The sequence below is a fragment of the Tamandua tetradactyla genome, chromosome 16 (genome assembly GCF_023851605.1).
Source record: "Tamandua tetradactyla isolate mTamTet1 chromosome 16, mTamTet1.pri, whole genome shotgun sequence".
Lineage (NCBI taxonomy): Eukaryota > Metazoa > Chordata > Mammalia > Pilosa > Myrmecophagidae > Tamandua > Tamandua tetradactyla.
This window is the reverse complement of record NC_135342.1, coordinates 71771285-71798386: the sequence shown is the minus strand read 5'-3', so window position 1 is coordinate 71798386 and position 27102 is coordinate 71771285. Positions and strand designations below refer to the sequence as shown.

At 38.4% G+C, this 27102-nt stretch overlaps 1 long non-coding RNA gene across 1 annotated transcript in view; it reads left to right on the top strand.

Annotated features, from left to right (window-relative positions):
- LOC143660374 (uncharacterized) overlaps positions 1-27102 on the top strand; it is a 187219-nt gene that overhangs the window by 74904 nt on the left and 85213 nt on the right. The window contains exon 3 of the long non-coding RNA XR_013163992.1: positions 3823-3993. This is a non-coding gene — a long non-coding RNA (uncharacterized LOC143660374). The remainder of the gene's footprint in view (positions 1-3822; positions 3994-27102) is intronic.

Below are 27102 nucleotides of genomic sequence, written 5' to 3'. Positions count from 1 at the left end.
AAATATTTCTACAAAAACTTCCTTTAGTTTATGAAAGATGCAGTGGATAGCAGCAGTTCATGAATAACAAAATGTCAAAAAACAGTTTCTGATATGTATTTTTCCTTTAAAGTAAATTTATTACTTTATTTACACAATGTTTCTTTAACTCCAATTGATTGCTGGAGATTATTGCCTGTTACACATTTCCTTCCCACTTCCATATGAAAGGTTTCTAAATTTTCTAAAATGTTCTCAATTTTACATTTTTCATAATTTTTCTGTTTTTCCTAGCCTTTTAAAATTATTTCTAAACTTTGTGAAAAAAATAAAATTATCTAAATTTAAAACATTTTCTTTGATACCCATGAATCCTAAGAAGTTGTCTCTCTCCCTGATTTGGGTTCCTTTTTTTTTTTTTTTTTTTTTAACTTTCAACTTTAGAATGGACAGTGACAGTTTCCCCTAGGTCAAACTTCATTTGGTTTGAAATGCGGAATTCCTAAACCATTATTACAGACATAGTTCTCAGCATTTGGAAACAGCCTTCACAGAAAACTTTCCTTAAATCTGGCTGGTGTAAATGGAAGGTTTCTCCCAACTGTCTCAAATTTTGCAAAGAGGTTGAAAAGGGAGATGACAGTAAGGAGACAATGCAGAGTTAGCTAAGGAGGGGTTGGTTGGTTATGGCTGCCTGAATCATTGCCCGTGGACAGCACCCTTCAGTGTACTGATAGTTCAGTTGAACTGTCTTTTTGTCATTCTTGTGATATCTTTAATACTCAATTAGAACACCTCCTGGATACAATTTGCTATAATTTTCTCCTTTCTCCTCCCTCTCTTCCTAACCCCTTTTGAGTGCCCAAGTTCAGAAATACCCTCACTATGTCATTTTCTTTTTTTCAATTTCCCAAGATTTCTGAGGAGCACTTTTCTAGGCAATTGCTTTATCCAGTAGCTTCTAAATGTCCAATTCCCATGATTCCACCGTCAGTTGTCATTTCCCCAAATCGTTCTCTGCAGATTGCCTGTCTACTGTCTGTCCATAGTCAAAACGTATTTGATACTGGTTAATTTTTACTGGATCATTTATCAGTTTTCAGTGTTGACCAGCATTTTATGCTTTTGGTGACAAACTCTTAGGTTGGCCAGAAATTTGCAGAATAGATATATGCACTTTAATCTCCAGAGTCGATATTAATATCATGTCCAGATTAGTCTGTTGTTAGTTTGCAATTTGTGTTGGCAGTTCAATAGAAAATTGACTTCAGACACTGTATCTTTAGGTGCTAACCAAGCATTTTGAAATGTGAGACAATTTCTCCTTACACAATAGGTGATCCCCATAAAGCTTCATCACTATTTACCACATTATACACTCGGCTCCAGTCTCTGTATATATTTTCTTTGATCTTGAAAATAACCTTTCCAGCAAGAGTTGATGAGGGCCTTGAGTATCCAAGCAGACAGAGTCCACTCTGCATCACACGGATGTGATTAACAGAGATGGGAATCAAGGTGAGATCCTTCTGTGGCTAATATCCTAGTGCCTCTTAGGACATCTTGCTGCCCTTGCTTTTAGGTACAGGCAAAGATGCCCTAACAAAACCATGAAATCATTTGCTGACTCTGAAGTATGGAGGAAAGTTATAATGGGGAACAGAACAGTAGCTTAGTACCTCATTTGATACCTAGTCAGTGTACAGTGACTGTCAACCTTAAGCAGTTAGAACAAGGTACAAGCCAAAGAATTGCTTTTAGTGAACATGCATTCTGCAAGATGGTCAGGAGGTAAAACTTGGCATGATTTTTCTTTACTTCCACATTCTGTAACAAACAACAGCATCTTCTGCAAACTGTGATCAGGCAAAAGCAATAAATGCCCAAACCCAATACTCTCCCCTTCCTTACCTTCAGCCACATTGATCTGAATCCACCTGCCATCGAGAATTTGCAGCCCAATGGCAATGGCTGTCGATAGAAAGGCTGAAGTCATTTTGCTGCTGTACTTGCTCCACTTTTCCCCCTTCCTTTGTCTAGGAGGAGGGGAAGATGAGAAAACTGACCATGGAGCAGCTGCTGATTTATATTTCTTTTCTGGACCAGGGAATTCATATTGATTAGTTGGATGAATGAATCTGTCCCTTTGTTTCAACTGATTAGAGTGAGTGTCTGCCCTTGGAATATATCACAACTCCACCGTGACATAATGAATAAGATCCGCTATGTTTTTTTGTAAATCTCAATGCCTTTGCCATCCTTATGAAATATACCTGTCGATGATACTTAACCTGGTGATGGTGAAATTGTCCTTAGAGTTTTCTGAAGAATGTATAGGCTAACAGGCACATCAAAATGTGCTGTCAGAGTCTTTCTTTGAGATCTTTCCTGTTGCTTAAGGTATTTATGCTGAGCTTGGCATCAAAATAGTGGTTGGTGTATTTGTTAATGATCTGAATTCAGGTTTCTTCTTATTCTTTTGCAGGATCTCATAATTGATTGATCCTTACAAAATAAACTTTTAGCTGAGTTTCTCTTCTACAAGACTCACATACTTATTGATGAAAAATAAATACCATAGGATACACTTCTAGATTTTAATTTTCTATTTGTCTTTAACATTTTATAATGATCATGTTCACAAAAATGCATTTGATATTTTATTTTTCCAAGAACTTTCTTGGGAAGTTAAGGTAACTGCCAATTTGAACAATTTTTTTATATTGGTCTCTGCACCATGGTGATTTTTGAAAGAAAATATTGATTTTTTTTTTAAAGTTCAATTTGCTTCAATACTATTTTTTATGTATGTGACATTCAAGTTTGCCTTCTTGAATCCTTACCCTGGTGCAGACTGGCTTTGTCCTCAGGAGAACCTCAAAGCAAATAATCTCCTTCTTCAACCTGGTAATTCTTCAAGTTTTAAAGACAACTCTATCTTCTACTGATTTTCTCTTCTCCCAATAGATTAGACCCAATTTCTTTAAAATTCACTAGTTAATTTAATAATTAATGCTTTCAGAAGTTTAACTCCATCATGAATATTTCTCCAGATGCTCAAGACCCAGAGAAAATGCCCTGAGCCCTCCCTACTCCACCCGAGGAATTCATCTCTTCCTCATCTGTGTTTCGGTAGAAATGTGCACTTTGTTATAACATTGAGTCCGTGTTTCCTTGGTGATTTGTAATTGTCTTATCCCCCCTCCTCCCTTCTAGCAATGCTCTGAGCCCTTTTGTTTTCCACATGACCTGAAGACAAATAATCAATTGGCTGGCTTCTCCAACACACTCCAATTTTCAGTAAATTCATACGTAGGCAGAGTGAGGAAACAGGGTGAGAGCAGTGGAGATAACAAAGGACAAGCAAAGTATACTTGATGAATACATTTTGGAAAGGGACCATCATCTTGTTTGCAATGCCCACTGGGAGTAAATACCTCTCATGCAGAGATATCTCTGATGATATATATTCATTCCCATCAACTGTCTCTCTCTCCCACCCAATGAATGGGTATCCTGTACCCTGAGATCAGAACAAATTTTACAAGATTTTTCTCTTTTTCCTATTAATTACTAATGTACAACTTTATCCTAGCCTTGCTTTTAAACATTTATGATACCTTTAACCTTGAAGCAGGTTCATGAAATGAAGCAGTTATTTTGATGTTTAAATATATAGTGTATTCCTTTAAAAGAAAAGGAAACTGTAAATCCTTATCTCTTCAGATGCCATTTGATCAATTGCTCAAAAGTTATAACTTCCAGGCTTCTAATCCTCAGCTGTTATCGGTATCTTCACCTCAAATGTCTCTGCTAGCTCATTCTCTTTTCCCTTATCCACAGGATGATATTCAGTCAATAGCTGGCCACTCTGATGAACATAAAGCAAAAACTTGTGCTGAGTACCAAAAGGGTAAACAAAACAAAATGAAGAAGATAGTATTGAGAGTAGATGAAGTAAAGCGCAAGGCACAGCCAAATGAACGAAAAACTGAAGATGTGAGGATGGATGAGGTGAGCGTACCTGCAGAGCTTGCCCTGGGCAAGTCTCATCGAGAGTGTTTTGGGGGGTGGTGTCCAGTGGGCTTTCCCAGTGTTCAGACTCTCAAAGGCTCTACCTGCTCCAATTGCAACACTTGACTAAAACTCTTTGTATACTTAGTTTCTTCCCCCAAACATATCTGGGTCCTTGAAACCCAGGAGACTTCCTTAATCTTGCCCAATTATTACTTCAGATATCTGTGTATATTGAACCAGCTAATGTTTGATTTTTTAAACTCGCCATGTTCCTCTGCTATGGTTTATTTGGCTTTTGTGCTGCTTTGGGGCTACTGAAGGGCTCTTATGTGTGCTATGAATCCAAACCAAAACCAAACCCATACAGTTGAGGGATGCCTGGGAGGTTCCGGGCACTGTCCTAAAAACATCCAGGCGAGTTTGAGTCATAGTCCTTGGCCTTCGCTGTGCTGATACCCTAGATAGGGAGATAAGCTGTGAGTGAGAAAAGCTATAACAGTATGTAGAACTGCAGCAACAAGAAGGTACTAAATAGAGAGATGTTGAAGAGTTATGAGCCATTTTTACCGGTCTGATTAAAAGCTGATTTATGAAACTCTAGTTATCTGTAGGAGTGAACTTTTACAGTCTGACTGATGAATGACTGGGCTGTGTTGATGTTGTTACAATTGCATGCTTTCTTAGTACAGGCAGTCTCTGATTTATTAATGGATTGTTTTAATGTGAAACATATTTTCCCATGGAAAACAGATGCTGAAGATGGTGGTTAGGCCTTCAGAAGCCAGTTTAACTCAAAATATAAATGAAATATACTGACGTAATATTACAGTTTCCAGTCTGTATTCAAGGACTGAAGATTTTGTATACCAAGTCATCTAGGGGCAGCCTTAGTTTCTAGGAGGATATGTCTCCTCCATTTAGTCCCCATACTTGGGTTTTGTTCTTCTTACTCCAAATCTGAGAAAATGTTCTTTCCTTTCTTCTTCTTTCCAATATTCTTGCCTTTCTTTAGTATCCGGGATTGCAGAGGGACTCCTAATCCTCACTCTTTGTTTCTGGAGGGAGTGATTAAAAATAGACTTATGTGTTGGTAGAAACACTTGAAAGGGGGTCCTTTGGTTATGAGAGTTTGGATGGTATTTCAAAAGGAAGGTTGGGGATAGTAGGATGGACCTAAATTTGAGAGTAAGGCAGGATCAATATTATTTGGAGTGAGCTAAAGAATAAGGCTGCATACGATGGTCATATTTTTCATGAAAAACATATATGTTTTTTTGCATGGGCAGGGTCCAGGAAACAAACCTGGGTCTCCGGCATGGCAGGCAAGAACTCTGCCACTGAGCCACCATCACACCACCCATGAAAATCATTTTTAAGCTGTGGCTATCTATGCTTTCCTGTCCAAATGTCTCTAAAAATTCAGAAATTTCTTATTGCTTTAACTTTTTCACTATATTTTTTAGTGGCTGAAAACAATATTTCATTATCTCTCATAGTTTTATGAGTTGAATGGGTTCAACTGGGAAATGATGCAGCTCTGACTTGGGGTTTTATACGGAGGTGTGGTCAGATGGTAGCCGAAGCTGGATTCATCTGGAGGTTTGTTTGGATGCTGGGAGCTCTAGGCCTCTCACCACCTTTTGATGATCTCTCAGTCTCTCCCCTCCACATAACATCTCTATCTGGTCTCTCCATAAGACCTTTCCAGCAGTGTCTGGACCTTACATGATGGCTCTGGGCTACCAAAACCACAAAAAAGGAAGCTAGCAGAACTTTTTAAGGCTTTGGATAGTTTCTGTTGTTATGTCTTCAGGTTCACTGGAGGTGTTTAAATCTGTTGTGAAACCATGGAGCGAAATTTTCATTACACATTATTTTCATTTATACAAGTTCTATGTGCTGCTTTTTTTAGCTTATGATTTTCTTTATATATTTTTTATAAATGCTTGATATTATTTAATATACTTATAAAACATGTTTTAATGTCCTTGTCTACTAATTATACAATTTCTAGGTCTGTCTCTACTGTTTGATTTTTTACTCCCTGAAATGGATCATATTTTGCTGCTTCTCTCATCTTTAGTATTTTGTATTGGTTATTGAACATTGTGAAATTTTATATTTTTCTGAGCTTAAATTTTTTCCCTTTAAGAAATGTTGGACTTTCATCGATGAAGGAAATCAGAGAAGACCTAAATAAATGGAAGGTCTTTCATGCTCATTGATTGGAAGACTAAATATTATTAAGAGGTCAATTCTACCCGATATGGTTTACAGATTCAATACCATACCAGTAAGATTTCCAACAGGCTTCTTAACAGAAATGGAAAATGCAATCATTGAATTTATATGGAAGAGTAAAGGGTTCCGAATAGCCAAAAACCATCATGAAAAACAAAAATGAAGTTGGAGGACTCACGCTTTCTGATTTAAAACTAATTACAAAGGTACAGGCAATCAAAACAGCATATTACTGACACATGGATAGACATGTTGACCAGTGGAATCAAACTCATGGTTTAGAAATACACCCTCACACCTATGGCCAGTTAATTTTTTAATGCAATTTAATTAAGATATATTCATACATCATACAATCCATCCAAAATATACAATCAATGGCTCATAGTATCATAACATAGTTGTGTATTAATCATCACAATCAATTAGAGAACATTTTCATTATTCAAAAATTAAATAAACAAAAATAAAAAAGCAACCTAAAACATCCCTTATCCCTAATCATCCCCCCCCCCATTATTAACTCCTAGTATTGGTGTGGTACATTTGTTTCTACTTAGATAAAAGAATATTAAGATATTACTGTGAACTATAGTCCATAATTTGCAATGTGTACATTTTTTCCCATGTATCACTCTATTAACTCCTTGTGATAGTGTTGTATGTTTGTTCTAGTTCATGAAAGAAATTTTTTACATTTGTACTGTTAATCACAGTCATCATCTACCACAAGATTCATTGGTTATACATTCCCATGATTTAACCTCTAGTTTTTCTTCTGGTGAAATATGTAACTCCAAACTTCCTCATTCAACCACATTCACACAGCTCATCCCTATTAACTATATCAATATAATATGCTACCATCACCTGTATCCATTTCCAGGTGATGAACTTACTTAAGTTCAACCTTGTTTAAAATTCTGTATAGATTAAGCAACCACTCTGCATTCTCTAGCCTCACTCAATCTCTTGGAAACTATATTGTAGATTTTATGTCTATGAATTGATGCATTATAATTAGTTCATATTAGTGAGCTCATATATTATTTTTCCTTTTGTATCTGACTTACTACACTGAACATAGTGTGCTCAAGGTTCACCCATGTTGTGGCAGACCTCATTCCTTCTTATTGCTGAATAATATTCTATCCTATGTATACATCAAATTTTGCTTATCTGTTCATTAGTTTATGAACACTTGGGTTCTTTTAGCAATTGTGAATAATGCACTATAAACAATGCTCAAATGTCTGTTCACATCTCTGCTTTCAGCTATTCTGGGTATCTAACAAGTAGTGGGATTACTGGATGGTAAGGCAACTCTATACTTAGCATTCTGGAGAACCACCAAACCATTCTGTACAGTGGCTATACCATTTAACATTCAGATCTTCTGTATATATACCAAAGTAGCAGGATTGCTGGATTGTAAGGCAACTCTATACTTAGCTTTCTCAGGAACTGTCAAACCAACCTCCCCAGTGGCTGTAACATTTTTCACTCCCACCAGCAGTAAATATGTGTTCCTATTTCTCCACATTCTCTCCAACACTTGTAGTTTGCTGTTTGTTTAATAGTGGCCATTTTATTAGGTGTGAAATAATATCGCATTCTGGTTTTGATCTGCATTTCCCTAATATCTGGTGAAACTGAGCATCTTTTCATGTGCTTTTAAAATTTTTTTTACCATTTTTATTTTCTCTTTGGAAAAATTTAATTGTCCATTTTTCAATTGGGTTGTTTGTCTTTTAATTGTTGAGTTGTAGGATTTCATTATATATTCTGGATGTCAAACGCTTATGAGATATGTGGTTTCCAAGTTTTTTCTCCCACTGAGTCAGCTAACTGTTCACCCTTCTGAAAAACTCCTTTGAGGCATAGAAGAATTTAAGTTTGCAGAGGTCCCATTTATTTATTTTTTTCTTTTGTTGCTTGTACTTTGGGTGTAAGATCTAGGAAACTACTGCCTGTCACTTGATCTTGAAGATGTTTCCCTGTGTTTTCTTCTAGGAGTTTTATGTTACTGGTTCTTATATTTAGGTCTTTGATCTATTTTGAGTTAATTTTTGTATAGTGTATGAGATAGGGGTCTACTTTCATTCTTTTGGCTATGATTATCCAATTCTCCCAACACCATTTATTGAAGAGATAATTCTGTCTCACTTGAGTGGACTTGGGAGACATATCAAAAAGCAATTGACCGTTGATCAGAGGGCTGATTTATGAACTGTCCACTTAAAGCCATTAAAAATATGTCCTAATTCAAGTACCATGCAGTTTTTTCCATTGTGGTTTTATAGTATGTTTTAAAGTCAAGAAGTATGAGATCTGCCACCTCACTCTTATTTTTCAATAAGTTTTTGGCTATTTGAGGCCTCTTACCTTTCCAAATAAATTTGATAATTAGTTTTTCCATTTCTGCAAAGAAGTCTGTTAGAATTTTCATTGGTATTACATTGAATCTGTGGATCAATTTGCTTAGGATTGACATCTTAATTACATTTGACATCTTAACTACATTTAGCCTTCCAATCCATGAACATGGAATGTCTCTCCATTTATTTAGGTCTTCTTTGGTTTCTTTTAGAAATGTTTTGCAGTTTTCTATGTATAAGTCCTTGACATATTCCTAGTTTTTTGATTCTTTTAGTTACTATTGTACAGTGGAATTTTTTTCTTGATTACTTCCTTGGATAGCTCATTACTAGTGTATAGAAACACTACCAATTTTGTATGATAATTTGTATCCCACCACTTTGCTGAACTCGTTTGTTGGCTCTAGTAGCTTTGTTGTAAATTTTTGGGGACTTTCTAAGTATAATACATAGTGGAAGTTTTACTTCTTCCTTTACAATTTGGATGCCTTTTATTTCTTTCTTGGGCCTAATCATTCTAGCTAGAACTCCTAGCACAATGTTGAATAACAGTGGTGACAACAGGCATCCTTGTCTTGTTCCTGATCTTAGAGGGAAAACTTTCACTCGTTCACTATTGAGTACAATGACAGTTGTGGGTTTTTCATATATGCCCTTTATCATGTTGAGTAAGTTTCTTTGTATTCCTACTTTTGAAGTGTTTTTATCGAGAAAGGATGCTGTCATGGGATTGAGAAAGACTTCTTGACAAAAAGGGGTAAAGAAATAAAGTTTCAGTGGCTAAGAGATTTCAAATAGAGTCAAGAGGTCATTCTGAAAGTTATTCTTATGCATTTATACAGATATCCCTTTTTAGTTTTTAGTGTATTAGAATAGCTAGAAGAAAATACCTGAAACTGTTGAACTGTAATCCAGTAGCCTTGATTCTTGAAGATGATTGTATAACTGTATAGCTTTCATGGTGTGACTGTGTAATTGTGAAAACCTTGTGACTGACACTCCTTTATCCACTGTATGGACAGATGAGTAAGAAAATAAAGACAAAAAATAAATAATAGGGGGTGGATAAGGGGTATGGAATGTTTGGGTGTTCTTTTTAGTTTTTATTCTTAATTTTATTTTTTTGAAGTAATGAAAATGTTCAAAAATTTATTATGGTAATGAATGCACAACTATATGATATGTGAACTACTGATTGTACACTTTGGATGATTATATGGTATGTTAATATATCTCAATAGAATTGCATTAAAAAAAGAAAGGATATTGCCTTTTCCTCATCAATCAAGATGATCATGTAGTTTTTCCCTTTTAATTTGTTAATGTGGTGCTTTATATTAATTGATACTGTGTTGAACTGCCCCTGCATACCTGGGATAAAACCCACTTGATCATGGTGTATAATTCTTTTAATGTTCAGTTGGATTTGATTTGCAAGTATTTTGATGAGGATTTTTGTATCTGTATTCATTAGAGATGTTGGTCTGTAATTTTCTTTTCTTGTGGTATCATGGGGTTTTGGTATTCAGGTGATATTGGCTTCATAGAAAGAGGTAGGTTGTGTTTCTTCCTCTTCAAATTTTTGGAAGTGTTTTAGCAGAATTGGTATTAATTCTTCTTGGAATGATTGGTAGAATTCACCTGTGAAGCTATGAATCTGTTCCTGGGCTTTTTTTTTTTCCAGTAAGTTTTTGGTGACTGAATCAATCTCTTTACTTGTGATTGGTTTGTTGAGGTCTTCTATTTTTCTAAAGTCAGTATAGGTTTCTAGAAAGTTGTTCATGTCACACAAGTAGTCTACTTTGTGTACAATTGTTCATAGTGTCCTCTTATGGTTATTTTAAGTTTTGGGAAACCATGGCAATGATGAATCACCCTCTCTTTCTGATTTTAATTATTTTTACTTTCTATATATTTTTATTTGTCATTCTAGCTAAGAGTTTCTCAATTTGATCTCTCAAAGAACCAACTTTTGATTTCATGATTCTCTCTATTGTTTTATTTTGCTCTCAATTTCATTTATTTCTCCTCTTTCTTCTTGCTTTGGGATTAATTTGTTCTTTTTCTAGTTTCTCCAGGTGTTCAGTTTAGGTCTTTGATTTTACTTTCTTCCTTTTTAATGTAGGTATTTGGGCTATCAGTTTCCTTACCAGCACTGCCTTTACTGCATCACACAAGTTTTGATATGTTGTGTTCTCATTTTCATTCATCTCAAGACATTTACTGATTTCTCTTGCAATTTCTTCTTTGACCCACTGATTGTTTAAGAATGTGTTTAACCTCCATCTGTTAGTGAAATTTCCAATTCTCCAAGACGTTATTGATTACCAGCTTCATTCCATTATGATTAGAGAAAGTGCTTTGTGTAATTTCTATCTTTTTAAATTTATTAAGACTTGATTTGTGCCACAGCATGTGGTCTATCCTGGAGAATGTTCCATGAGCATTTGAGAAGAATGTATATCCTGCTGTTTGGGGTGCAGTGCTCTATATATGTTAGGTCTAGTTCATCTATCATATTATTTACATTCTCTGATTCTTTATTGATCCTCTGTTTAAATGTCCCATCTATTGAAGAGAGTAGTGCGTTGAAGTCTCCCACTATTATTGTAGAGACATCTATTATTTGTTTAGTTTTGCCAATGTTTGCTTTATGTACTTTAGGACACATTGAGGTAGGTACATAAATATGATTGTTATTTCTTCTTGGTTAATTGCCCCTTTTATTAATATAGGGTATCCTTCTTTATCTCTTTTTAAAAATTATTTTGTTAAAATATATATATATATATATATATATATGTGTGTGTGTGTGTGTATATATATATTTTGAGTGTGTGTGTGTGACATGGGCAGGCACTGGGAATTGAACACAGGTTTCCTGCATGGCAGGCAAGAAATTTTCCACTGAGCCACTGTTGCACCTCCCTCCTTCTTTATCTCTTATAACATTTTTTGCAGTTAAAATCTATTTTGCTGGATATTTGTATCGCTACCCTAGCTTTTTTCTGTTTGTTATTGCTTGCATGGAATCTTTTTCCATCCTTTCACTTTCAACTTATTTGTATCTTTGGGTCAAAAATAAGTCTCCTGTAGATATCATAGAGACGGATCAAATGTATTTAATCCATCCTGCCAATCTTTGTGTTTTGACTGGAGAGTTTAATCCATGAACATTCAGTGTTATTATTTTAAAGGCAGTGCTTCTTCACCCATCCTATCCATTGGTTTTTATTTGTCAGATTTACTTTTTCCCTCTTTTTATCAGTTTAGTTACCCTTACTGATAATCTTCATTTCCTGTATCCTCCTCCAGCCTCTCTCTCCTGTCTTTTCTTTTAAGACCACAAAACTCTCTTTAGGATTTCTTGTAGGGAAGTTCTCTTATTAATGAATTCTCTCAACTTCCAATTATCTGTGATTATTTTAAACTCCCCCTCATTTTTTTTTAACTTTTTAATTGTATAGTATAACATATATGTATAAAGCAGAGAAATAAAAAAAGCAATCGTTTCCAAAGCACTCTTCAACAAATAGTTACAGGACAGATCCCAGAGTTTGTCATGGGTGCCATATGATCCTCTCAGATTTTTCCTTCTAGTTGTTCCAGAATATAGGAAGCTAGAGGGCTTAAATATTTTTTTTCATCACAATTGACTTTTTTTCCTTCTTTTTTTTTGTGAAAAATAACATAATACAAAAAAAGCTATAAATTTCAAAGAACAGCACCACAATTAGTTGTAAAACATATTTCAGTGTTTGACATGGGTTATAATTCCACAATTTTAGGTTTTTACTTCTAGCTTTTCTGAGATACTGGAGAATAAAAGATACCAATTTAATGATTCAGCATTCATATTCTTTAGTTAAATCCTATCTTCTCTGTATAACTCCACCATCAACTTGGATCTTTCCATCCCTCTCTTATGGGGTGTTTGGGCTATGGCCATTCTGAATTTTTCATATTGAAAGGGACTGTCACTAATATGGGGTAGGGAGATGGAATTATCTGATGTTCTGGAGACGATGGGCTAGGTTTCAGGACTTATCTGGACCAGAGACCCATCTGGAAGTTGTAGGTATCTGGAAAGTTACTGTAGTGCCTGGAACCCTTGTGGAATCTTATATATTGCCCTAGGTGTTCTTTAGGATTGGCTGGAATGGTCCTGGTTGGGGGTGGGCAGGTTATGATAGGTAGCAAGGTCTCCCTGAAGCTTGTGTAACAGCAACCTACAGGTAGCCTCTCAATTCTATTTGAACTCTCTCTGCCACTGGTACTTTATTAATTATACTTCTTTTATCCCTTTTGGTCAGGATGGAATTGTTGATCCCATGGTGCCAGGTGTGGATTCATCCCTGGGAATCATCTCCCATGCTATCAGGGAGACTTTTACCCCTGGATGTCATGTCAAACATGGGGGGGGGGGGCAATGATTTCACTTGCAGAGTTGGGCTTAGAGAGAGTGAGGCCACATCTGAGCAACAACAGAGGTCCTCCAGAAGTAACTCTTAGGCATGCCTAAAGGTAGTCAAAGTTTCTATGCTACCTACATAAGCTTCACAAGATTAAGCCTCATGATGGAGGGTATGGCTTATTGATTTGGGTATCCCTAAAGTTTAACACAGTATCAGGGGGTCCCCTGATGGTAAGGTTTAATAGTTTCATATTCTTTCTTCCCTCCCTCAGGGGACTTTGCCAATACTTTTTGATTATCTGCTTAATATAATCTAGGATGTTTCCAGGCATTACAATAATCTATACAGGATTAAAGGACCTCTTTCTTATTCTAGGCTCTCTTTACAGATAGGTTGAATTAGATTATGCACTACAGAAAATTTCAGTTCCAGACCAAATAAACCTTTCTTCCATTGGTCTCAAAGAGTATGTGTAGTTCTAAAGTATAGATACTGTCTTCTTTACCCCTATCTTCTGAATTACTTTGACCCCAACCTGTTCAGGTTCATGCTTATGTCTAAGTATCAGGCTATATATATAAAACAGCCTCTCAAAATCCAGAAATAATAATCACCACTCTGGACTTAATGTGTCTGCTCTAAAAGCTTACAATCTAGGCCCCTGTTTCCTTATAAGCATTTTTTAAGGTGACCATACCATTCTTGTTCTTTTATTTCTGGCTTATTTTGTCTCACCAAATGTCCCACATGTTCATTCACATCGTTGCATGCCTCACGACTTTGTTCCTTTTGGTGGCAGCACAACCTTCATTCATAAGTATACACATCGTTCGCCAATCTACTTCTCTGTCAGTGCATCCTTCAGCCACCTACATTCATCTGGCATCATGTAGAGGGCCCAAAGTCCACAGTCCATCAACATTCTCAATTTTAGATAATTTCATGTTCCCAAGAGACAGAAAACCAATAAACACACCCTCGCCAAATAGGAAATCTAAACCTCCTCTCAACTCTTATCCCTCCCTGCAGTATTTAACTCTGCTGTTGCTGTGGTAGTGCTGATGGTTTCCTTTTGAACTTTGCTCATAGTATGCAATAGCAGTTTTCCCCTGTAACCTGGACTTAAACACTCTTTATACAAGAATTGTATCTTTGAAGTAATTCTTACGAGATCTCATTCATATTTCTAGTGTGTCAGTGGGACACGTAGGTCTATACAACCCCATTTCAATCTTGTTCATCTTCAATATGGTAATATTACTTCTAGACCCACTAGAGAACCACCTTCACTCCTATCTATTCCCTTACATTGGAGTTCAACCTCATTAGCTAATGTTTCAACCATCTCTAGCTTCTATGTATCTCTAAGTCCCCTATATCCTGTATTATAAGCTTCTAATTATGCCTTTATGCTGGCCCTAAAAGTGGAATCGTACAGTATCTGTCCTTTTGTGTTTGCCTAATTTCACTTGGCATTATGTCCTCAAGGCTCATCCATCTTGTCATGTGCTTCTGGACGTCACTTTGTCTTAATGCTACATAATATCTGATCATATATACACATTTTGTTGATACACTCGTCTGTTGAATGGCATTTGGTTTGTTTCCATCTTTTGGTGATTGTGACTAATGCTGCTGTGAACATCAGTGTGCAAATGTCTGTTTGTGTCATTGCTTTCAGCTCTTCTGGTTATATATCACGTAATGCTATTGCTGGGTCATAGGGAAACTCTATATTTAGTTTCCTAAGGAACTGCCAAACAGTTTTCCATAGTGGCTGTACCATTATACATTCCCACCAGCAGTGCATAAGTGTCCCAGTTTCGCCACATCATCTCCAACATTTATAATTTCCTGTTTGTTTAATAGCAGCCATTCTTATAGGTGTGAGGTGGTATGTCGTAATGTTGATCTGCATTTCCCTTATAGCCAATGGAAATAAGCATCTCTTCACATGCTTTTGAGCCATCTGTATTTGCTCTTCAGAAAAATGCCTATTCATATCATTAGCCCATTTTATAATTGAGTTGTTTGTTCTTTTGTTGTTGAGTTGTATGATTTCTTTGTATATACAGGAAATGAAACCTTTGTCCGATATATGATTTCCAAATATTTTCTCCCATTGAGTTGGCTGCCTCTTCACCTTTTTGACAAAGTCTTTTGAGGTGCAGGAACATTTGATTTTGAGGAGTTCCCATTTATCTATTTTTTCTTTTGTTGCTTGTGCTTTGGGTGTAAAGTGTAGGAAGCTACCTCTTATGACTAGGTCTTGAAGATATTTCCCTACATTTTCTTCTAGAAGCTTTATGGTGGTGGTTCTTACATTTAGGTGTTTGATCCGCTTTGAGGTAGTTTTTGTGTAGGGTGTAAGATAGGGGTCCTCTTTCATTCTCTTGGCTATTGATATCCAGTTCCTCCATGCCCAATTATTGAAAAGACTATTTTGTCCCAGTTCAAAAGATTTGGGGGCCTTGTCAAAAATCAGTTGACCATAGATTTGGTGGTCTATTTCTGCACTCTCAATTTGATTTCATTGGTCAATGCTTCTATCTTTGTGCCAGTATCATGCTGTTTGGACCACTGTGGCTTTACAATAGTTTTTAAAGTCAGAGAGTGTTAATCCTCCCCCTTCGTTCTTCTTTTTTAGGATGCTTTTAGCTATTTGGGGTATCTTTTCCTTCTAGATGAATTTTGTAGTTACCTTTTCCAAATCTTCAAAGTAGATTGTTGGAATTTTCATTGGTATTGCATTGAATCTGCAGATCAATTTAGGGAGAATTGACATCTTAACTATACTTAGCCTACCTATCCATGAGCAGGGAATGTCTTTTCACCTATTTAGATCTTCTCTGATTTCTTGTAGCAATTTTGTGTAAATACTTGAGTCTTTTAGTTGCTATTTTGAATGGAATTTTTTCCTTAACCGACCCCTTAGCTAGGTCATTGCTTGCATATAGAAATGTTACCTATTTTTAACGCGCCCCGCAGCAGCCGAGCCGCCCGACCTCCCTAACCCCCCTCTTTCTCCGCCGGACCGCCGCGCGGCGCACGCGCCCCGCAGCAGCCGAGCCGCCCGACCTCCCTAACCCCCCTCTTTCTCCGCCGGACCGCCGCGCGGCGCACGCGCCCCGCAGCAGCCGAGCCGCCCGACCTCCCTAACCCCCCTCTTTCTCCGCCGGACCGCCGCGCGGCGCCCGCGCCCCGCAGCAGCCGAGCCGCCCGACCTCCCTAACCCCCCTCTTTCTCCGCCGGACCGCCGCGCGGCGCACGCGCCCCGCAGCAGCCGAGCCGCCCGACCTCCCTAACCCCCCTCTTTCTCCGCCGGACCGCCGCGCGGCGCACGCGCCCCGCAGCAGCCGAGCCGCCCGACCTCCCTAACCCCCCTCTTTCTCCGCCGGACCGCCGCGCGGCGCACGCGCCCCGCAGCAGCCGAGCCGCCCGACCTCCCTAACCCCCCTCTTTCTCCGCCGGACCGCCGCGCGGCGCACGCGCCCCGCAGCAGCCGAGCCGCCCGACCTCCCTAACCCCCCTCTTGCTCCGCCGGACCGCCGCGCGGCGCACGCGCCCCGCAGCAGCCGAGCCGCCCGACCTCCCTAACCCCCCTCTTTCTCCGCCGGACCGCCGCGCGGCGCACGCGCCCCGCAGCAGCCGAGCCGCCCGACCTCCCTAACCCCCCTCTTTCTCCGCCGGACCGCCGCGCGGCGCACGCGCCCCGCAGCAGCCGAGCCGCCCGACCTCCCTAACCCCCCTCTTCCCCCTCCTGCTCCGGCTGCTCTCCAACCAACACGGTGCCCTCTTCCCCCGCCTTCACCGTGCTCCTCCGCCACCAGCCTCGACAGCCTTTCCGCCCTCACCTTTCCTCCTCCAGAACAACTACTGGGGGAGTGGAGATAATACAGAGCAGCTCCCGGAGCCACGAGGGAGATCAAAGGGACAGCGTACCCCATCCTGGAACGACTGACTATCTGGGAGAACCAGCTCCGGTGAGATCACCAAGGGGCACGGGCTTTCCTGGGTGGGACAGCAAGCGACCGGAGTCCCTCCCTTCCACCTTCCCAGGCCAGCTGGTAGAATTGGACAGGCGGTCCCCTTAGGCCGCGGCGGCTGGTGCCCCCACCACACGAGGCCCCCCGGAACAACTGAGATAGTTGGGTCGGAAATCCCCAGACTGCGGAGAACAGTGACCGGGGGATCCCTTCCAAACACGTGACTCCCCCGTCGGCTGGGAGCAGTGCACTCTCCCGGGCTGCGACAGCTGGCGCCCTCCCGCCACGCTTGGTGCCCCGGGCCGACTAGCTAATTTGGCCGGACGCTCTCCTGTGCTGCGACAGCCGGCGACCCTCCCCGCGTTTGGAACCCCGGGCCGGCTGGCATTCTTCCAAGACGCTTCGGTTGCCGAACCTCCCCTACGGCGAGAGTTTTCCAGAGTTGAGGGACCCACAGCAACTTTCGCTGGTGGAACCCACAGACAGGCGTGTGCCACGTGCGCCACCTACTGGGCAGGATAGGAAGAACAGAACCCAGAGACTGCGCAGAAAAATCTTTCAACCTGTGGGGTCGAACACCCGGGGAAATCTGACTAAATGCCCAGACGCCAGCAGAAGATAACGGATCACGCTCAGAGAATTGAACATATGGCCCAGTCAAACGAAGAAACCAATAGTTCAAATGAGATACAGGAGCTGAAACAACTAATGCTGAATATACGAACAGAAATGGAAAACCTCTTCAAAAACGAAATCGATAAATTGAGGGAGGACATGAAGAAGACATGGGCTGAACATAAAGAAGAAATAGAAAAACTGAAAAAACAAATCACAGAACTTATGGAAGTGAAAGATAAAGTAGAAAAGATGGAAAAAACAATGGATACCTACAATGACAGATTTAAAGAAACAGAAGATAGAATTAGTGATTTGGAGGATGAAACATCTGAACTCCAAAAAGAAACAGAAACTATCCGGAAAAGAATGGAAAAATTTGAACAAGGTATCAGGGAACTCAAGGACAATGTGAACCGTACAAATATACGTGTAGTGGGTATCCCAGAAGGAGAAGAGAAGGGAAAAGGAGGAGAAAAACTAATGGAAGAAATTATCACTGAAAATTTCCCAACTCTTATGAAAGACCTAAAATTACAGATCCAAGAAGTGCAGCGCACCCCAAAGAGATTAGACACAAATAGGCGTTCCCCAAGACACTTACTAGTTAGAATGTCAGAGGTCAAAGAGAAAGAGAGGATCTTGAAGGCAGCGAGAGAAAAACAATCCGTCACATACAAGGGAAACCCAATAAGACTATGTGTAGATTTCTCAGCAGAAACCATGGAAGCTAGAAGACAGTGGGATGATATATTTAAGTTACTAAAAGAGAAAAACTGCCAGCCAAGACTCCTATATCCAGCAAAATTGTCCTTCAAAAATGAGGGAGAATTTAAAACATTCTCAGACAAAAAGTCACTAAGAGAATTTGTGACCAAGAGACCAGCTTTGCAAGAAATACTAAAGGAAGCACTAGAGTCAGATACAAAAAGACAGAAGAGAGAGACATGGAGAAGAGTGTAGAAAGAAGGAAAGACAGATATGATATATATAATACAAAAGGCAAAATGGTAGAGGAAAATATTATCCAAACAGTAATAACTCTAAATGTCAATGGACTGAATTCCCCAATTAAAAGACATAGACTGGCAGAATGGATTAAAAAACAGGATCCTTCTATATGCTGTCTACAGGAAACACATCTTAGACCCAAAGATAAATATAGGTTGAAAGTGAAAGGTTGGGAAAAGATATTTCATGCAAACAACAACCAGAAAAGAGCAGGAGTGGCTATACTAATATCCAACAAATTAGACTTCAAATGTAAAACAGTTAAAAGAGACAAAGAAGGACACTATATACTAATAAAAGGAACAATTAAACAAGAAGACATAACAATCATAAATATTTACGCACCGAACCAGAATGCCCCAAAATACGTGAGGAATACACTGCAAACACTGAAAAGGGAAATAGACACATATACCATAATAGTTGGAGACTTCAATTCACCACTCTCATCAATGGACAGAACATCTACACAGAGGATCAATAAAGAAATAGAGAACCTGAATATTACTATAAATGAACTTGACTTAACAGACATTTATAGGACATTACATCCCACAACAGCAGGATACACCTTTTTTTCAAGTGCTCATGGATCATTCTCAAAGATAGACCATATGCTGGGTCACAAAGCAAGTCTTAACAAATTTAAAAAGATTGAAATCATACACAACACTTTCTCGGATCATAAAGGAATGAAGTTGGAAATCAATAATAGGCGGAGTGCCAGAAAATTCATAAATACATGGAGGCTCAACAACACACTCTTAAACAACAAGTGGGTCAAAGAAGAAATTGCAAGAGAAATTAGTAAATACCTAGAGGCAAATGAAAATGAAGACACAACATATCAAAACTTATGGGACGCAGCAAAGGCAGTGCTAAGAGGGAAATTTATTGCCCTAAATGCCTTTATCAGAAAAGAAGAAAAGGCAAAAATGCAGGAATTAACTGTCCACTTGGAAGAACTGGAGAAAGAACAGCAAACTAATCCCAAAGCAAGCAAAAGGAAAGAAATAACAAAGATTAGAGCAGAAATAAATGAAATTGAAAACATGAAAACAATAGAGAAAATCAATAAGACCAGAAGTTGGTTCTATGAGAAAATCAACAAGATTGATGGGCCCTTAGCAAGATTGACAAAAAGAAGAAGAGAGAGGATGCAAATAAATAAGATTAGAAATGAAAGAGGAGACATAACTACTGACCTCACAGAAATAAAGGAGGTAATAACAGGATACTATGAACAACTTTACGCTAATAAATACAACAATTTAGAAGAAATGGACAGGTTCCTGGAAAGACAGGAACAACCAACTTTGACTCAAGAAGAAATAGACGACCTCAACAAACCAATCACAAGTAAAGAGATTGAATTAGTTATTCAAAACCTCCCTAAAAAGAAAAGTCCAGGACCAGACGGCTTCACATGTGAATTCTATCAAACATTCCAGAAAGAATTAGTACCTACGCTCCTCAAACTCTTCAACATAATCGAAGTGGAGGGAAAACTACCTAATTCATTCTATGAAGCCAACATCACCCTCATACCAAAACCAGGCAAAGATATTACAAAAAAAGAAAACTACAGACCAATCTCTCTAATGAATACAGATGCAAAAATCCTCAATAAAATTCTAGCAAATCGTATCCAACAACACATTAAAAGAATTATACATCATGACCAAGTAGGATTCATCCCAGGTATGCAAGGATGGTTCAACATAAGAAAATCAATTAATGTAATACACCATATCAACAAATCAAAGCAGAAAAATCACATGATCATCTCAATTGATGCAGAGAAGGCATTTGACAAGATTCAACATCCTTTCCTGCTGAAAACACTTCAAAAGATAGGAATACAAGGGAACTTCCTTAAAATGATAGAGGGAATATATGAAAAACCCACAGCTAATATCATCCTCAATGGGGAAAAATTGAAAACTTTCCCCCTAAGATCAGGAACAAGACAAGGATGTCCACTATCACCACTATTATTCAACATTGTGTTGGAAGTTCTAGCCAGAGCAATTAGGCAAGAAAAAGAAATACAAGGCATCAAAATTGGAAAGGAAGAAGTAAAACTATCACTGTTTGCAGACGATATGATACTATATGTAGAAAACCCAGAAAAATCCACAACAAAATTACTAGTGCTAATAAATGAGTACAGCAAAGTAGCAGGCTACAAGATCAACATTCAAAAATCTGTAGCTTTTCTATACACTAGTAATGAACAAGCTGAGGTAGAAATCAAGAAACGAATCCCATTTACAATCGCAACTAAAAGAATAAAATACCTAGGAATAAATTTAACCAAAGAAACAAAAAACCTATATAAAGAAAACTACAAAAAACTGTTAAAAGAAATCACAGAAGACCTAAATAGATGGAAGGGCGTACCGTGTTCATGGATTGGAAGACTAAATATAGTTAAGATGTCAATCCTACCTAAATTGATTTACAGATTCAATGCAATACCAATCAAAATCCCAACAACATATTTTTCAGAAATAGAAAAACCAATAAGCAAATTTATCTGGAAGGGCAGGGTACCCCGAATTGCTAAAAACATCTTGAGGAAAAAAAACGAAGCTGGAGGTCTCGCGCTGCCTGACTTTAAGGCATATTATGAAGCCACAGTGGTCAAAACAGCATGGTATTGGCATAAAGATAGATATATCGACCAATGGAATCGAATAGAGTGCTCAGATATAGACCCTCTCATCTATGGACATTTGATCTTTGATAAGGCAGTCAAGCCAACTCACCTGGGACAGAACAGTCTCTTCAATAAATGGTGCCTAGAGAACTGGATATCCATATGCAAAAGAATGAAAGAAGACCCATCTCTCACACCCTATACAAAAGTTAACTCAAAATGGATCAAAGATCTAAACATTAGGTCTAAGACCATAAAACAGTTAGAGGAAAATGTTGGGAGATATCTTATGGATCTTACAACTGGAGGTGGTTTTATGGACCTTAAACCTAAAGCAAGAACACTGAAGAAGGAAATAAATAAATGGGAGCTTCTCAAAATTAAACACTTTTGTGCATCAGAGAACTTCATCAAGAAAGTAGAAAGACAGCCTACACAATGGGAGACAATATTTGGAAATGACATATCAGATAAGGGTCTAGTATCCAGAATTTATAAAGAGATTATTCAACTCAACAACAAAAAGACAGCCAACCCAATTACAAAATGGGAAAAAGACTTAAACAGACTCCTACCAGAAGAAGAAATACGGATGGCCAAGAGGCACATGAAGAGATGCTCAATGTCCCTGGCCATTAGAGAAATGCAAATCAAAACCACAATGAGATATCATCTCACACCCACCAGAATGGCCATTATCAACAAAACAGAAAATGACAAGTGCTGGAGAGGATGCGGAGAAAGAGGCACACTTATTCACTGTTGGTGGGAATGTCAAAGGGTGCAACCACTGTGGAAGGCAGTTTGGCGGTTCCTCAAAAAGCTGAATATAGAATTGCCATACGACCCAGCAATACCATTGCTAGGTATCTACTCAAAGGACTTAAGGGCAAAGACACAAACGGACATTTGCACACCAATGTTTATAGCAGCGTTATTTACAATTGCAAAGAGATGGAAACAGCCAAAATCTCCATCAACAGAAGAGTGGCTAAACAAACTGTGGTATATACATACGATGGAATATTATGCAGCTTTAAGACAAGATAAACTTGTGAACCATGTAATAACATGGATGGACCTAGAGAATATTATGCTGAGTGAATCCAGCCAAAAACTAAAGGACAAATACTGTATGGTCCCACTGTTGTGAACGGACATTCGAGAATAAACTTGAAATATGTCATTGGTAACAGAGTTCAGCAGGAGTTAGAAACAGGGTAAGACAATGGGTAATTGAAGCTGAAGGGATACAGATTGTGCAACAGGACTAGATACAAAAACTCAAAAATGGACAGCACAATAATACCTAATTGTAAAGTAATCATGTTAAAATACTGAATGAAGCTGCATCTGAGCTATAGGGTTTTTTTGTTGTTGTTGTTTGCTTGTTGGTTTGTTTGTTGTTGTTGTTTTTTACTATTACTACTACTTTTATTTCTTTTCTTTATATTAACATTTTATAGCTTTTTCTGTTGTGTTGCTAGTTCCTCTAAACTGATGCAAATGTACTAAGAAACAATGATCATGCATCTATGTGATGATGTTAAGAATTACTGAGTGCATATGTAGAATGGTATGATTTCTAAATGTTATGTTAATTTCTTTTTTTTCTTTCCGTTAATAAAAAAAAAAAAAAAAAAAAAAAAAAAAAAAAGAAAAAAAGAAATGTTACCTATTTTTGCACATTAATTTTATGTCCCACCACCTTGCTGAATTTGTTCATTAGCTCAAGTAACTTTGCTATAGATTTCTCAGGATCTTCCAGGTACAGTATCTTATCATCGGCAAATAATGAGAGTTTTACTTCTTCCTTTATAATTTGTATGCTTTTTATTTCTTTGTCCTTATTGCTCTAGCTAGAACTTCTAGCTCAATGTTGAATAATAGTGGTGACAGTGGGCATCCTTGTCTTGTACCTAATCTCAGGGGGGAAGCTTTCAGTCTCCCTCCATTGAGTACAATGCTGGCTATCGGTTTTTCATATATTCCCTCTATCATAATGGGGTAGTTACCTTTGATTCCTATCTTTTGGATTTTTATCAGAAAAGGATGCTGAATTTTGTCGAATGCAATTTTTAGCATCAATCAAAATGGTCATATGATTTTTCCCTTTTGATTTGTTAATGTGCTGTATTACATTAATTGATTTACTTGTGTTGAACCAGCCTTGCATTCCTGATATAAATCCCACTTGATCATGGTGTATAATTCTTTTAATGTCCTGTTGGTTTCGATTTGCTAATATTTTATTGAGAATTTTTATGCATGTTCATTAGGGAGATTGGTCTGTAGCTTTCCTTTCTTATAGCATCTTTACCTGGTTTTAAAATGATATTAGCTTCATAAAATGAGTTAGGTTTAGTTCCTTTTTCCTCAATTTTTGGGAAAAGTTTGAGTAGGATTGGTGTTAGTTCTTTTTGGAATGTTTGATAAAATTCCCTTGTGGAGCCATATGGCCTTGGACTTTTCTCTGAAGGATGATTTTTGATGACTGACTGAATCTCTTTACTTGTGATTGGTTTGTTGAGATCTTCTCTTTCTTCCTTAGTCAGTGTAGCTTGTTTGTGTGTCTACAGGAATTTATTTCATCTAAGTTGTCTAGTTTGTTGGCATATAGTTGTTCACAGTATCCTCTTATGATTTATTTTATTTCTTCAGGGTCTGTGGTAACACACCTCTTCTCATTTCTGATTTTGTTTATTTGCATCCTCTCTCTTTTTTTTCTTTGGCAGTCTTACTAGTGGCCCATCAATTTTATTGATTTTCTCAAAGAAGCAACTTTTGGTTTCATTGATTCTTTTTATTATTGCTTTGTTCTCCCATTCATTTATCTCTGCTTTAATCTTTGTTAATTCTCTCTCTTTCTTTTTTTTTCATGGGCAGGCGATGGGAAAATTTCTCTTCTACTTGCTTTGGGGTTAGTTTGCTGTTCTTTCTCAAGTTCCTCCAGGTGTGCTCTTAAGTCCTTGATTTTTACTCTTTCTTGTTTTTTAAGGTAGGCATTTAGGGCAGTAAATTTCCCTCTCAGTACAGCCTTTGCCACATCCCATAAATTTTAATAAGTTGTATTCTCGTTTTCATTCATCTCCAGATATCTACTGATTTCTCTAGCAATTTCATCTTTGACCCACTGGTTGTTTGTGTTATTTAATCTCCATATATTTGTGAATGTTCTTATTCTTTGGTGGTTATTGAGATCCAGCTTCATCCCATTGTGATCAGAGGAAGTGCTTTGAATAATTTTAATGTTTTTAAATTTATAAAGACCTGCTTTGTACCCCAGCATATGATCTGTCCCGGAGAATGTTCTATGAGCACTAGAGAAGGATGTATAACCTTGTGCTTTGGGGTGCAATGACTTATATATATCTGTTAGGTCTAATTCATTTATCAGGTTATTTACCTTCTCTATTTCTTTGTTTTTCTTTTGTCTGGTTGTTGTATCTATAGAGGAGAGTGGTATATTGAAGTTTCCTACTATTATTGTTGAAACATCTATCACGCCCTTCAGTTTTGCCAATGTCTGTCTCATGCACTTTGGAGCTCCTTGATTGGGAGCAAAACATTTGTGATTTTTATATCTTCTTGGTGAATTGACCCTTTAATCAGTATATAGTGTCCTTCTTTGTCTCTTATAATGTCTTTATATTTAAAGTCTATTTTGTCTGATATTAGCATAGTGACTCCTGCTTTCTTTTGGTTACAACTTGTGCAGAAAATCTTTTTCCATCCTTTCAATCTGTTTGAATCCTTGTGTCTAAGATGAGTCTCTTGTAAGCAGCATAGAGCTGGATTATGTTTCTTAATCAAATCTGCCAATCTGTATCTTTTAATTGGTAAGTTTAGCCTGTTAACATTCAGAGTTATTACTGAAAAGATGTTTCTTGAATTCACCATCTTATCTTTTTAATTTTGTCAGATCTCTCTATATATCCTCTTTCTCTTTGTATTGTTTAAATTACCTTAGTGGTACTCTTTAATTCTGTGCTCTCCTCCAGACCTCCCTCTCCTGTCTTTTTTTTTCTTTTCTTTTTCAGCCAGCATAACTCCTGTTAGTATTTCTTGTAGGGCTGGTCTCTGTTGACAAATCCTTTCAGAGCTTCTTTATCTGTGAAAACTTTAATCTCTCCCTGGGTTTTTAAGGACAATTTGACTGGGTACAGAATTCTTGTCTGGAAGTCCCTCTCTTTCCAAATTCCAAATAAATCATACCACTGCCTTCTTGCCTGCAGGGTGCTAATTGAGTAGTCTGAACTCAGTCTTATTTGGTTTCCCTTGTATGTAGTAGATTGTTTTTCTCTTGCCATTTTCAGGATTTTCTGCTTCTCTTCAACTTCAACTGATTGATTAGTATGTGCCTTACGGAAGCCCTCTTTTGAATTTATTCTGTTTGGAGTTCGTTGGGATTCTTTGACTTGTAAATTTATGTCCTTTATGAAGGTTGGGAATTTTCCCCCCATTATGTCCTCACTTACTCTTCCTAGCCCTATACTCCTCTGTTCTCCTTTTGGCCCTCCAATAATTCTTATATTTGTGTGCTTTGTTTTGCCTGTCATTTCCCTGGGATCCAATTCAATTTTTTCCACCTTTTTTGCCATTTGCTGTTTTGAGTCTTCAAATTCAGTTATCCTGTCCTCTTTATCACTCACTTTTTCTTCTGTCTCTTCAAACCTGGTGTTGTGTGCCTCTAGTATGTTTTTTTATTTGGTCAATAGAATCTTTAATCTCTGTGATAACTGTTATTTTTCTATTTATTCTGTCAAATTTCTCTTTGTGCTCTTCTACTGTCTTCTTGATCTCCTTCATGTCATTTGCTATCCCAATTATTTTATTAAGCAGAGTTGCATATACATCTTTGATAACTTGTTCCAATGTCTGGGTCTCCTCTGGTGTTTTAATTTGGTCATTAGGCAGGGCTATATCTGTCTGCATTGTGATATGCTTAGTGATCTGCTGTCTTTGTGGCATGTAAATATCTTGATTGATTTACTTTGGGATTTGATTTATGTCAGTAGTTCAAGGCCTTGTGTTTGCATGATGGTTGTATAGCAGGGAGCCAGGTACAGGGGCACTCAGTGCAGTGATTAGTTTCAGGGTAGGTATAGGTGCAGGTTGGGGATGTTACACTTTAACTTGTAAACATGGGTGCCCAGCAGCCAGGGAGGATGTAGCTGTGTGGATGCACCAGTCAGGGGGGCATAACCCTGTATGCAGTGGTCTAAGGCACAGGGCCCTTTGTGCGCATGTGTAGAGCTGTGGCAGCAGGTTGGCATCATGCCTTTATGGATTGGGTGCAATTGTGACCTGGCTGCTCAGTTCAGCACTCTCTCAGAGCTGGGACATGTAGCTGAGGGCCATGTGCATGTGTGGTTCTAGGACTGCTGTAAAGTGCGGTTGCCAGAGCTGAATGACATGAGTGGGGGCCCGTGCACATGCACGGGCCTAGAAGTGCCATAAATGGATGTAGATGCACAGAGATCAGGGGCGCAGGATGAGGCTGTGTGACACTATGGGTTGGGGCAGGGATAGCCTGGGTATGGAGGTTAGTGCCCACAGCCTTTATGTACTGTCAACCTGAAGGGAATAGGGAGGGGGACAAAGTGATTGGGAGAGGTACAGGAAAGGTGGGTTGGGCTGCACTTGGGGTCGGGGGGGGGGAAGATGTGTGCCCTGGAGGCTGTTGGGGTGGGGACATCTAGAGCATGGGGGATGGGAGCGGGTGATGGAGTTCGGGTGCATGGGTTGAGGGATGAGTCGTGGATCACGGAGCTGTGCTGGTGAGAGTAGCATGCCCA